The 11,693-nt window shown below is 45.4% G+C and overlaps 1 long non-coding RNA gene across 2 annotated transcripts; it reads left to right on the plus strand.

Annotated features, from left to right (window-relative positions):
- The first annotated feature begins 220 nt into the window (after positions 1 to 220).
- On the plus strand, positions 221 to 10,096 carry LOC142699176 (uncharacterized). Of its 2 annotated transcripts, XR_012866063.1 has the most exons (4): positions 221 to 581; positions 4,529 to 4,991; positions 7,114 to 7,208; positions 9,589 to 10,096. It is a non-coding gene; the product is annotated as an uncharacterized LOC142699176 (long non-coding RNA). The 2 variants fall into 2 exon arrangements; XR_012866062.1 differs by lacking the exon at positions 221 to 581 and having other exon boundaries at positions 3,320 to 4,991.
- The last annotated feature ends 1,597 nt before the right edge of the window (positions 10,097 to 11,693 follow it).

The following is an 11,693-nucleotide window of genomic DNA, read 5'->3' on the forward strand; positions in this document are numbered from 1 at the left end:
ATTACCCGGCCCCATAGACTTCTATGGGAGCCGGGCGGCCGGGTACCCGGCCGAAGATAGAGCATGTCCTATTTTTTGACGGCCGGTTTCCCCGGCCGTCAAAAAATCGGTCGTGTGAATAGCCCCATTAGGGGTCTATTATTCCTAATGCAGCCGGGTGCCGGCCGATTTATGAACGGCCGGCACCCGGCCGGGAAACCCTGTCGTGGGAATGAGGCCTAACGCAGCATGTGATTACGATTTTTATAAATATTATTCACTTGTATTAAATTGATTTCTACTACATGTAAACATAAAGGTTTTCTATATTTTCTTTGCTATCTTTTCTCTACCCCACATGGCCACTCTATGGTGATGCAGGTGGTGGCGCTATTTCACTGTTTACCTCCGGCAGCAGAAGGGCGAGGTGCAGCCCTGCCACACAACAACTATCCTGGTTCCGCAGTAGAATGTTCAGTTTTTTTGGTGTAAACTTTTTGCATAGATTTTCATTGTAGGATCTGTACAAAGTGGAGCTGCCAGGAGATCGGAGACTTGATGAGATGGATGCATGCAGCTCCCGTCAGGAACATACTGGTTAGGTGAGTCGTCCCACCTCATAATATCCATGAAATATGGAAATAAATAGGTTTTGGACAAATATCAAACTATCACTGCCAGGCAAAAAACTTTAAAACAGAATTTGTAATAAATATTAACTGTAAAAAAAATAATCAAATACCAATTTAATTTTACTACAAAACACATAGCACCTCGATCAGTGGTACAAGCATCTTTGGGGTACTCCAGCGGGTAGAGTTCATAGAACAGGGTATAATACTAGTAATACCAGTTCAGTATCAGGGCATAATAAATGAGTAGTCCCACCTCCCCTTTCTCATCCATATTAGGCTCTGTTCACATCTGCGTTGGGGTCCCGTTCTGACGTTCCGTCGGAGGTTTCCGTTTGAACGGGACCCTGAGCAGACACAGACGAAAACCAGGGGTTTCCGTTTCCATCACCATTGATTTCAATGGTGACGGAGCCGGTGCCCGTGGTTTCCGTTTGTCTCTTTTGTGCTCCGGACCCTTCGTTTTGCCGGAAGCAATAGCTTAGTCGACTACTGAAATCAATGGTGATGGAAACGGAAACCCCTGGTTTCCGTCGGTGTCAGTTTGTGTCTGCTCAGGGTCCTGTTCTGACGGAAACCTCTGACGGGAACGTCAGAACGGGACCCCAATGCAGATGTGAACAGAGCCTTAGGGCATGACCAGACGTGGCGGAATTGCTCTGCAATTCCGCAGCGGAAATCCGCAGCGTACACGTTTCTCCATTGCTTTCCACAGCTTTTTAGTTGGGTTCGTTTACACGTTGCGGACAATTCTGCGGAGCATAGGCTGTGGTGCGGAATTTGGTGTCCGCAGCATACACTGGCTGTTGCGGACGTGTAGCGGACTTGTTGCGGACTCATTGCAGAATTTCTCCATTGACTTCAATGGAGAGTGAAAATTCCGCAATGAAGTCCGCAGATGTTATGTGTGCTGCGGAGCGTACTGGTTTTACTAACATGATAGTTCTTCATTCTGGCTAAACCTATGTATCTCTAGATCTACAGCCAGACTGAGGAAGTCAATGGGGCTCCCGTAATTACGGGTGATTACGTGTGTGCACCCGTAATTACATGACCTGCCTAGGTAGAGTCGTGTGTTAACCTTAAACCATACTATCCCCCACCCCCATTTAGTAACGACACATGACACCGAGGTTGGATGTGAAATGGCCACAGCAGCCGTTTATTAATTTCACAGTTTTATAAAAACAATTTAAATCCGAAACATTCGGATAACTAGTTAGGAATCCACCAGAGAATTCCTCCTAATAATTCACATGACCCAACATGGGTCAGAATCATAAATAACAATTAAACGTTAACATTAACCCGAGCAGAGGAAGTCCTTGAAGCCCCTTCAGATGTTCCTTTCAAGAACACACCGAATTAGCCATCTGCAAACCACTAATTACCTCCAGCCGGAAACCAGCTCGGAAGCACCGTTCACCTCTGCAGATGGCTCCAACCACTAGAAGTCCACTTCAAGGGGATAACACCCGATGAAGCCCTCAAGTGATATACCGACCACTAGAAGTCCACTTCAAAGGGATAACACCCGATGAAGCCTTCAAGTGACATACCTTCTACCAGAAGACCACTTCAAAGGGATAACACCCGATGAAGTCTTCAACCATGTACCTTTTTTGGGGGACGCATACCCCCGATGCGACCCCCCCACCATTTTGTACTGACTGGCCTCAAGGACTCCCCCCGCCAGCTGCCATGACAACAGAACCTACTCCGGAAAAAAGAAAAACATGTTAAATAAGCACACAAAATAAAACACAACGCTCATAGACAGACGTACATAAGACCTAAGGAGTAACAAAACAAGGGTGGGAGGGTGGGAGCTTTGCTTACTGTGTGTTACTCCTCCCGCTGCTTCCGGCTCAATGCCGAGAAACAGCGGGAAGCGCAGTAACGGCCCCCCCCGCCCCCCTTAACTCCTCCCCGTCCCTCCTTCAGCTCCTTCAACTTTCCCTCACCTCGTAACATTAACCCTTTCCCTACCAGGACGGTCATGTCGGCTTCCCTTAAGCCTGCAGCTGCGTCCAGCCTCTTCTGGAGCGTTAATAGGCGATGTCAGTAAATAGTCACTGTCCAGGGTGCTGAAAGAGTTAAACGATTGGCAGTAACTGTTTCAGCACCCTGGACAGTGACATCCGATCACAATATACATCAGCCTGTAAAAAAAATAGAAGTTCATACTTACCCATAACTCCCTGCTTCTTCCTCCAGTCCGGCCTCCCGGGATTACGTTTCAGTCCAAGTGACGGCTGTAGCCAATCACAGGCCAATCACAGGCTGCAGCGGTCACATGAACTGCCGCGTCATACAGGGAGGTCGGGCTGGATGTCGAAAGAGGGACGCGTCACCAAGACAACGGCCGGGTAAGTATGAATTTCTTTTTCTTTTACTAGGAAAAGGGCTGTCCCTTCTCTCTATCCTGCACTGATAGAGAGAAGGGAAGCCCTTTCCCCCTCAATACGCAACGGCCAGTCTGCATCAATTTAATGCCCATTTTAGGCAAAGCCGCGATAGAATCTGCAACGCAGATTATGTGCGGCATTGATGCGGACAGTGTATGCAGAACTCCGCCTCGTCTGGTCATGCCCTTAGACTGTCACACAGAAACCTCTGCATGTTCTTTATATCCACAATTTCTAGTTATAATCCCTCCTCATCGGGCTGCAGCGGCCAAACCGCAGGAGAAGTGGGGGGTGTGAACATAATCTTAGGCAGCCTTGGCTGGAATTACAGCTGTGATTGGATAGAGTAGGTCACATGTGGACACGAAGTCCCTGTTTACACACCAAGTTTTTTGCAGGTGGAAAAATCTGCCTCAAAATTCCTTCTGCCGCTTTTTGACGCATTTTTCGACCACGGCCATTGAGCACCGCATGCAAAAATGCTGCGAAAACCATTTTCTCTGCCTCCCATTGATGGCAATGGGAGGTCAGAGACGGAAACGCTTGAAGAAAGGGCTTGACGCTGCTTTTTCCTGTGAGTGTTTTTTCCTCGTGGGAAAAACGCCTCTGCATCCCATTGAAATCAATAAGATTAGTTTTCGGACGTTTTTTGGTGCGGTTTTCGATGCGTTTTCCACTTAAAAAAACGCTCCAAAAAAACTCTGTGTGAACTAGGCCTAATATTTCTCCATATATTACATGTGGATTTTGCAGCATATTTGGCTGTGCATCCTTTGCATTACAATCTACTGCAGATTGTTACTGCTGCAAGTTTATGCAGTTTTCTAGAACCCTATTCACATTCATACTTTATGTGTCAATTTGACCATGGAAATCTGCAATAAATATGTAACATGTGAACATAGACTTAGGGGCTACACGTGATGTTTCAGGCTACATTTACACACTGCAACCAGGTTACATCACACTTGTCTTCTCTCCCAGATTGTCCTGGAGACTTCCAAACTAGGGAAGATCTTACATGATGTAGCTGCATAAAGGAAGGCACTCTGCTGGGACTATTTGTGAGGGGGAACTCTGCTTGTAGTGGTTATTGGGGGCAGTCTGCTGGCACTAATTATTGGAGGCACTTTGCTGGCAATATGGTTTATTGAGGGGTCTCTGCTGGTAGTGTTGTTTATGAGGGGGCAGTATACTGGCACTGTTTAAGGGACAATACTCTGCTGGCACTGTATGGGGGCACTCTGCTTAGTCTAATGATGGGGTCGCTCGCTGATAACTGAGGCTTCTTAGCTGTCCTTATCGGTGGGGTTTACATAGGAAAGACATTCTCAAACCACATCTCAAATCTCCCTGTAGTTGATTCTAAAAACAGACAAGTACGGCTCAGAAAAACGGCTGCAAACAAATAACCATTGATGTGAATGGAAATGAACAAAATCTTTTTTGCTTTCTGCGATTATTATTTACATGTTTTATAAGACATGTTACATCTCGTGTTATACACAGCAGGAGGCAACAGCACACGTCTTATCACACAGGAAGAGGAAATACATCAGAAAGGGAAACGGGAAGAGGAAGAGCAGCCATGTCATACAGGAAATACAGGGAAGTGACATCATCACAGGAGGTAACGTATATCCTGTGTGCGGGGACCCCAGAAATATGATGAGACTGACGTATCAGGGCTGATACATAGTAATGTTATGTTAATGTTATGTTATTATATATCATTACGTGTGTGTTTAGGCTGTGCTTATATATGTTAGTAGGTCGGACCAGAAGGATCGCGTGTTCTGTATACAAGCTCCAGATAAGAAGAACATGGATCAGCACAACAACACCAGCGCTCCTGGGACTGCGCTCCAACCACACAGCATTTCATCCGGAGGATCGACTGTTCCGTAGTCCAAAACGTCGCTTCTCGGGTTCTATTCCTGCAATGGAGGAAAAAGTCAATTACATATTTTCAGTAATTATTGTTACAATATCTCCATTAAGGAAATCTCATGTATGGAATATTTTTTTGTATCACCTTAACTTCTGGTTACACCTGAAATGCCCTATAAGGGTATTTAGATATCATAGAGGGGGGTATCACGCTGGAGACCCTCTCTATGACCCAAATGGAAGCTCTGCGCCACCTCTGTCCAGAGGCTGTGTGTGGTATTGCAGCTTTTCTGTATTGAAATGTATAGGGCTAAGCTGTCCACACACCGCACATCACCTGTGGACAGGTGTGGCACTGTTTTTGGAAGACAGCAGCTCTATTTTTCAGATTATGTACAACCCCTTTAATGAAATAATCTCTTTAGAGGGTTTTCTCCATCTCAGACGTTTATGTGATATCCACCTATGTGCATGCACGCAGCTCTCTCCGTTCTGTACTATGGGAGTTAAGGGGGGATTCACACGAGCGTGTATTCGGTTCGTGCGGGCCGCGTGGTTTTCACGCGGCACGCATGGACCAATACAAGTCTATGGGGCAGTACAGACAGTCCGTGCTTTTTGCGCAGCGTTTGTCTGCTGCGCAAAAAGCGCGACAGGTTCAATAACTCTGCGTATTTCGCGCATCACGCACCCATTGAAGTCAATGGGTGCGTGAAAATCACGCGCACCACACGGAAGCACTTCCGTGGGACGAGCGTGATTCGCGCAACAGCAGTGAAAAGGATGAATGAAAACCGAAAAGCACCACGTGCTTTTCTGTTTCCGAACATCCAAACGGAGTGTCTTTGCGATGAGCGAAGCCGGACAAGCGTACCGAACTTCACCGGGTTCGGCCAAACTCGTTTTGGCCGATCCCGGCAAAAAAATTATCGGTACGCGACGTCAGAAGATAGTCACTGTCCATGGTGCTGAAAGAGTTAAACTGTTTCAGCACCATGGACAGTGACTTGCGATCCCAAAATACATTAACCTGTAAAAAAAAAAACGAAGTTCTAACTTACCGATTACTCCTGTCTCCTTCCTGCAGTCCGACCTCCCGGGATGACACTTCAGTTCAAGTGACAGCTCCAGCCAATCACAGGCCAAGCACAGGCTGCAGCCAATCACAGGCTGCAGCGGTCACTTGGACTGCTGCGTCATCCAGGGAGGTGGGGCCCGATGTCAAGAGAGGCGCGTCACCAAGGACGCGTCACCAAGGACGCGTCACCAAGGCAACGGCCGGGAAGTTCTCGGTAAGTAGGAACTTTATCTTTTTTTTTTACAGGTTTTTCGCTGTTGTGTTCGGCATTCACTGTCGAGGGTGCTGAAAGATTTAGCTCTTTCAGCACCTTGGACAGTGACGGGCGTTGACAAGCCTCATCTCTATGATGCCGGCTGCGCGAAAATCACGCAGCCGCGCATCAGACACGCATGACACACGCAGCTGTCAAATGGTTTTTGCGCTCGCAAAACGCTGCGTTGTTTGCGCGCGCAAAAACGCAACGTTCGTGTGAATCTCCCCTTTACACAAATAGTTCAACAGCGCTCAGCTGTTTCCGAAACTTCCATAGAACAGAATAGAGAGAGGGACGTGCGAGGCCTTTCCCAAGTCATTCTCCACCTGGAATCAGCAGCCATTAGACGGGACAGGGATCTGGGAACAAAGCAGGAGAGGGTCAGGGAGAGACCTCCGTTTTCCACATAGGTGTGAGTCCCAGAGAAATAGTAAGATGGGAGTACCCCTTTAAATAAAACTTCTTAGTGATGATCCATTTTCTTAAGGTGTTTAATTAAACTATGGACAGTGGGGTCGAAGAACCGGCACCCAAAATATCTATACTGGAGTGACATGCCTGTTACTAACGCTGTATACAAGCTCCCCCCGTATAACAGACAGGGCCCTCACTGAGACTTTGTAGGGGCTCCTAGAGACAAATATATATTGATGTACAGACATTTCCCCCTCCGTTATTGTGCAGCAAGACCTCCCCACATATAACAGGCAGGACCCTCACTGACCCCCTGGACAGACACATAGGCCTGAATATATTGATATCTTTATATTTTCCATTATTCACCTGCAGGAAATGTTATTTTTAGAAATGGGGAGAAATACTTGGAATTGTGTTTTTTTAGTTTCTGATGTTATTTTTGTTACTTCTCAGGTATAAGGAGAAAAGTATCCGGCACATACAAGATGAGACGTGGATGAAGATGTGCGGAGGACTGTACCCCACCGGGAAAGAGCGGGCTGTCACTGGTATTACCATGGGGCAGATTTACTAAGGCCTCATGCACACGACCGTAGTGAGGTGCATTGACCGTGACTTACGGCTTGTACGTCCGCGGAGTGTCACTCACGGCCACCCTCAAATCGCGGGCCGTGCATATGACCGCGTGCATTATTTTCTATGAGCCTGTACCGCAAAACACGACCGTAATAAGACATGTCCGTTGTTTTTGCGGTCCAGGTTCCTGGGCAATGCATGGACCGTGGAAACCAAGGTCGTGTGCATGGGCCCATTGAAATGAATGGGGTCGCAATTCACCTGCAGATTTGCGGGTGAATTGCGGCCGCAAAAATAAGTTAGTGTGCATGGGGCCTAAAACTATCTGAGTTTTACACAGTGTAAACTGATACAAGGAAGTCAGAAATTGCGCCAAATTTATCACAGTGGTGCACGATGTATGATAGATTTTGCTAGACATGTTAGACACTTTTCTCTTCCTTATACCACCTCTTGGTTGGCTTAGTTTAAGGCACGCCCCTTTATTCTAGGCCACGCCCCTTGTCAAGCACGCCGCAAAATGTGTCTAAAACAATTAATAAATATGGCGCACAACATGTACGCCATAATTCTGGCTCAATTTGAATAGTAAATCTGTCCTACTATAAATGTAATATAAATTTGGGGTTAGTATTCAGGGCATATTCCCTATTTAAAGAATTGATAAGAGTCGGGAATCCTTCAGCTTAGTCCATTCTCTCTACTATCAGTCAGTACAGGGAGTAGTAGTACATATAAAACATTACATTGTCACCATGTCAGGTTTATTCTGCCTGCACTGACAGCACAAAGTCTTCATGGTGACTGCAGGACTGGAAGTCAAGGACCACCTCTATGATGTCCGCGGGACCTAATAGGGATATGGCGCTTTTTCCATTTATTTGTTGTTGTACTGTAATGAGAATATTATTTACATGCAGTATTTATTGCTAGGGGTATTTTTTTTTCTGAAAATTCTATAAAGAGCAAGTGGTGTAGGATTGGATAAGACTGGTGACATCAAGAATCAAATGTGACCTCAAGAATTTGTCAATGAGCTGATAATCCCGGTGCCAATTCTGGCTGCAAGTAATATATAAAGGGGCACACCTACCTCAAGTACTGGCACAGTATAAGGTCATCAGGGTGACTGCAGGACTGGAATTAACGCTCTTTTATGAAAAGTGTGTTTTGCAATGTTCAGCACATGGCAGCTTTGTGTATATAGTAGTATATAGACCCTACTGCACTGATTCTTCATACTATACCCTAATAGAGCATAGTTGACAATATTTGGAATTTCTTTCTAGGGACACTTCGGTTTCAGATGGATTGAGACAGGACTTGACAGGGCCTACCTTTGACAGAACGTGGTTCATTGGGCATGGCTTGTCATAGGGCAGGGTTAGTGAGAATACACTTTGTGTACCAGATATTCCCTGTATTCTGTCCTCACTATAAAAACATTGCAGTAAGGACAGTATAGAGGGAGGGTATCGCCTGCAGAAGTGATCTAAGTAAGTATGGCACGTGACCACTGTGGCCAGTGATTGAGTAGTGCGATCATGTGCCGATACGGGACATCACTGGTCCAGCCTATGTAAACAGGCCGGCAGGGGATTGTGAACCGCCGGCACTGGAGCCGCAGAGAATAAGAAGGTGGGTATTTGCTAAGTGGTGCAATTTTCAGTTTGAATTACAATTTTTATAAAGCCTGGAAAACCCCTTTAATACCAAACCCTAAAATGTATTCAGACCCCGGACAAATCCCCTTTATGTACTTCCCGCTCCTTCAGCAGCTCTGGGTCCCATTCGGCTCCGGACCCCACCTCTGCTGGCTGAGCCAGGAGCTGTTAGTGATATTGGCCTTTACATATTGGAGTAATCCAATAGATAACAGCCAATTTTTTAAATAAAATCCTGCGATGTAGTTTGGGTGGGCACTGCGCCTTTGATTGCATGACAAATTTTTCTTGGAGTTCCCCTTTAAAAATTGGTAAGCGGCGGGTAACACAAATACTTCACACGTGGACAGTAAAGTAAAACCCATTTCATTTTGACTGTATTTCTGGACCGGACTGGTCCGGGACTAAACTTGACTGGTCCCTTCGTCAGGATAAGATCAGATAAAGGGACAAGTCGTGCCAGAAACGCGTATTTAAATAAAATTCTACCATCGCTTGGCGCCCTATCTGTCCCCGTTTTGAAACCTTTGAAATCTTAGTTGAGCAGATTTACTTGTGAATTTTGTATCTTAGTTGAACATAGAACGCACTATCTACCTACCTGGCAGATAAAGGGTCTTGGTGTGGGTCACGGGGAATATCTTCAAGAGAGCAACTCTTCACTAGGACATTTTATTTATTGTTTCAGAACTGAAGGGAATGTACCGTACAACATCAGCATGAGGAAGCCCTGGTGTCGAGAACGTCAGCCATGGAAAGGGATGTGCCAGATCAAGGCCTGAAAGCTAAAGAGGCAGCAGATATGAACCACTAATGTCCATCTAAAAATGCCGGAACGTCATCCGTCCACACCTCCTCCTTCCCATCCCCCACTGTCCAGAAGGGGTTTTTAAGATCCATCCAATTAAAAGACAACTGTCCAGAAGTCTTTGAAAATGAAGCCTTGTCCATGATTCGCAGGGCTGCGGTGAAGTACAATGGTTTTGGGTGTTTAATGGCAAGTCTCTTCAGATGCCCGGCAATGGACTTCCTCCCCTCGTCCTGTTTGGTAGGGTCTCTGCACTCCCTTTCCTGTAGAACAGCTGCCCCTACAGATTCCCAAGGCCATCCATATTTTTTTCCTGTCTGGCTGATAGCAACACATGTCAATAAAAACATACCTCAATGTATTTATTGTATTTCTAATAAAAATGGATAGACAAATACATAAAAATAATTTGTTTTAATTCCAAAGAACTTTCATAAAATCTATATTATACCTGTGTAATCAATTGTGGACATGGTCACTGATTCATTGAAGTCCAGCAAAGAAATCCCCCAGCCTGAGACATACTGTACTCCGTGTCAGAAGAACAAGAAGCTACAAAAAGAGAGACAACTGCATCCAGTCGATGTTCTTATCAACAAAGAGGTTTAAAAGGTGAGAAGACTAATTGACATTTTTTTTTCAAGGTATTACTCTAGGGAGCGCTCCTGTTATCATCTTTGTCTCACACTGTATTTTCCTAAGGTACTGTATACATTTCACTCATTAATGCCGACCTAGCCAAGTGAGCACACAACAAACTAAGCCTGAGCACCCAAATAGAGTACCAACCATCTACACATCATTCCAATAAAGGAGTTTTGCCTTTGCACAGCGCTCCAAGGGGAGCACAATTCAACTTCAATACTGCAAATACCTAACCTGAACGTCACATCTGCACCTTCCTCTTCTCTTTTGAAGATGTTAGTGTACAGAGTAGTAGGGGAATTGACCAGACATGATGTGCTGCCTCGTGGACTGTCCTATATTTCCAGAGCGAAGGAAAGATAGGTGGTCTGTCCAGTTCTAGACTTCATCCCTAACATCTGACACAGACCAAAATAAGTATTCGGCACTCAAAGCCAAAGTTTTAAGAAATCTCAAGTGCGTCAACTACAGCAGTCAGCCGCCATTTGGAACGAAGTGCCAACTACTGGATGTACCAGCAACCAGAACGGCACAGTGCCTGATGAAGGTCATGTAATGACCGAAGCGTCGCACTAAGCCTCTGGCATCTACAACCACTTGAAAAAAAATCAAGATTTCTTCTTTAAACTTCAGCTTTGTGTGCCAAATACTTATTTTGACTACGATTGGGTTGGGACCCTATTCGTGCACCTACATCGTCCAGTGCGTTCTGAACCACTACTTATCTGGCACAGACCATCCTGGAGCTGAATGTCTCTGAGGCTGCTCTTTCAAAGTTGCTAATGTAGCTCATCTGGGCTCCATAGACCCAACCTTTATATATGACTCCTAGAGAAATGGGTTAGTGAAAGAAAAAGGTAAAATTCAGATCCTGGAGGCCATTGAGTATGTCAACCTTTGGACCTTGATTGGCATCTACGCCATATTTTCAGAGTAATCCATGCGATGTCTCAAGAAGAACATTTTATGAGGAAAGGACAATGTTGATGAGATTGCAGGTCCTCCTGTTTCTAACTCACATAATTATTACCCAGCATCCAGGTAAATAGTGCATACAAAGTCCAGAAATATAACCAGGCGACTGTCCAGATAAACATTGGATACAGCGCCCAGAAATGGTGCATTGTGCCCCGATAAATATTTCCTTAAAAGGAATGTCCGAGAAATTAACCCCTTCCCCCTGCTGGCATTCTGGGCCCTAATGTCCAAGCCATTTTTTAGATTTTTCCATTGTCACATTCGAAGAGCTGTAACTTTTTTATTTTTGCGTCGGCATAGCTGTATAAGGTCTTGTTTTTTGCGGGACGACTTGCAGTTTTTATTGGTACCATTTGAGAGTA

The sequence above is a fragment of the Rhinoderma darwinii genome, unplaced genomic scaffold, assembly GCF_050947455.1.
Source record: "Rhinoderma darwinii isolate aRhiDar2 unplaced genomic scaffold, aRhiDar2.hap1 Scaffold_140, whole genome shotgun sequence".
Taxonomy (NCBI): Eukaryota; Metazoa; Chordata; class Amphibia; order Anura; family Rhinodermatidae; genus Rhinoderma; species Rhinoderma darwinii.